The 2,479-nt window shown below is 42.4% G+C and overlaps 1 non-coding gene across 1 annotated transcript; it reads left to right on the top strand.

The window, feature by feature from the left end:
• Positions 1-1,346: 1,346 nt before the first annotated feature.
• On the top strand, positions 1,347-1,455 carry LOC144710770 (small nucleolar RNA R71). The gene has a single exon (XR_013583411.1). It is a non-coding gene; the product is annotated as a small nucleolar RNA R71 (small nucleolar RNA).
• Positions 1,456-2,479: the final 1,024 nt, after the last annotated feature.

The raw sequence follows: 2,479 nt of genomic DNA on the forward strand, positions 1-2,479 counted from the left end.
TGCTTGCTCCCGTATCTAATAAAACTTTAGAGAATGTGTTTCCTCCAATTTCACATGTGATAAAAGGGGCTCCGGGGTCTCTCATTTTGATAGGGATGGCATTAAGGATGCTAGAGGCATTTTCAGATAATTTAACTACTTCCCTAGGCTTCCTAATGGTGCAAGAGTCCTTAAGGTACTTCTTTAGGGAGGGTGCACACCTAAGCATGTCTTCTACAGTAACAGTCATGGTGGCCTTTTTAAAATTCTCTAGCAATCGGTTTTCATAATCAAGGATAGGTTTTTTTCTATTTAAAGCGGAAGGGTAGGGAACATGCTGCCCACTCGTAGAAGGTAGAGGCTCCTCCACGTAGGGAGAATCCTCTCCTTCTTCCTCTCGTGGTTCATTCCCCTTCTTAGAGTTCTCTACAGAATTCTGATAGGGATCCTGAAGTTCTTTTCCATTTCTCAATTTTGAGATTGGTAGAACTTCAGGATTGTCTCCATTCGTCTCATCGTGAATGGAGTGCTGCACATGATGCAAGTTGCATGGATTTACTAATGGTTTCGTGGGAAGTTTATACGATGCGCACCGGAACTCTGGAGTTATACCTTGGTGTTCAGGTGGTGCAGGTCTGAAGCTCTCTAATAGCTTCCTCATCTGCTCTTGAGATTCCAGCACTTGCTTTGTTTGAAATTCCATCATCATTTGCATCTTCATCTCCATCTCCGCCCGCAACTTTTGGTTTTGCTTCTCTATCATATCTGAAATGACGGGGGTAAGTGAAGAAAAATCAGGTTGGTTCTGAGATGGAACCTGATACTACTGTGGAGGCCTGTGCTGGAATGGTTGTCTCTGCTGGAACGGAGGATGAGCTGCCGGCTTGTTCCCTTGGTGGAAGGTCTCTCCGTTTTGGAAATTTGGCCTCTTTTGACCTGCCCACAGTTGTTGCGGCTGGTTGAAGGCCTTCACCTCTTCTTCCATGGCTTGGCAGGCTCCATCTTCATGTTCCCTGCTGAAGTAGAGAGAGCAGATCTTAGCTTTAATGATAGGAGAGTTACCTAAGAAGACATTCTTCAAGGTGGAGGTGAGCTCCTCCAATTTCTGGTTAGTCTCCCTTAGGCCCGCTTGTAGCTCTCCCTCCTTGGCGTTAACCTGCAGAACTCTTACTCTTTTTGGCTGCAGGTTTCTCCCATTCTGATTGGCTCCAATCTCCTGCAAGTCAGTTTCTGCAACTCTCTCCAAAATATCGAAAACTTCATCCTCATATGCGGGATAAAATGTTCCACCTGTAGCGAGATTTACTTTGTTTTTCATAAAATCAGAGAGAGATTCATAAAATATTTGGGCTAGTTGACATTGCTCAATGCCATGGTGAGGACATTTCCTCAACAAATCATTGAATCTCTCCCATGACTCACTAAAGGCTTCTCTGTCATGAGGATGGAAATTGTGAATTTCTCTTCTCTAAAAATTTGTTTTGGAGAGAGGGTAAAATTTCTGCAGAAATTTTCCTTGCATCTCTTCCCAAGAATTATAAGTGATTCCAAGATTACGATACCATGCAAACGCTTTATCTTTAAGAGTTAGAGGAAAATATTTCATTTTTAACATCTCTGTAGATATTCCAGGAACATTTTGAGAAGAGCATCTAATATGAAAATCATCAAGGAACTCTAAAGGATTCTGTGCAGGTAATCCGTTAAATTCAGGTAGAGAATTTATCAATGCATTATCGTATCGAAACAAGATACCTTCACCGATGTTCAGATTTACATTGGTTTGTCGTAAGCTTCCGGACAGTGTAGACCTATCCAACATAGTTCTTCTCCTTTCATTCTGCTGATGTATCTCTTCAGCCATATTTCTCTGCTGAATTTCTGGTTCTGTGACTATAGAATCCGGAGTGGCGTCTCTACTAATTTTTCTGCAGACTTCTCACCAGCTCCTGAGCGTGTAACTACCATAGATCTTCAGCACAAATGTTAGCAGAACAATGAGCTGAGGATTTTTAAGTCCTGCAGCTTAAGGAGAATCAAGAAAAGATTACTAAACAATTAAAAAATAAATTCCTACTGTAATACCGTGTTCCCCGGCAACGGCGCCAGTTGATAGGCTCAAATTTTAGGTGAATTTGCTGGTTGTTTAGCAAGATAATCGTGTGAGATTGAGAGCTTATACAACAATCTTTATAAACCTCACGGCCTAGGGCAAGTGAGGGTCGATCCACAAGGAGCAAGGAAACCAGTAGGGAATTCGTTTTAATGCAATATAACTTTCAGGTTGTAGGTATGCACTTGCATTTTATAGGATACTATTCAATAGAACTCAATAAATTCTTTCAGGGAAGATGCGCAGGCGACCTTAACTTTGAGGTGGTAACCTCTACTTAAGGAATGACCAGACGACTGATAAGCGACTCAGCTTACCAGTCTTCACGCTCTCGCCAGCCTGTTTGGCAATTTGCCAAACAGGTGGTGAGCATTTGTGCAGGCCGCC

This window comes from Wolffia australiana, chromosome 12 (assembly GCF_029677425.1).
Source record: "Wolffia australiana isolate 7733 chromosome 12, ASM2967742v1".
NCBI classification, from domain to species: Eukaryota; Viridiplantae; Streptophyta; class Magnoliopsida; order Alismatales; family Araceae; genus Wolffia; species Wolffia australiana.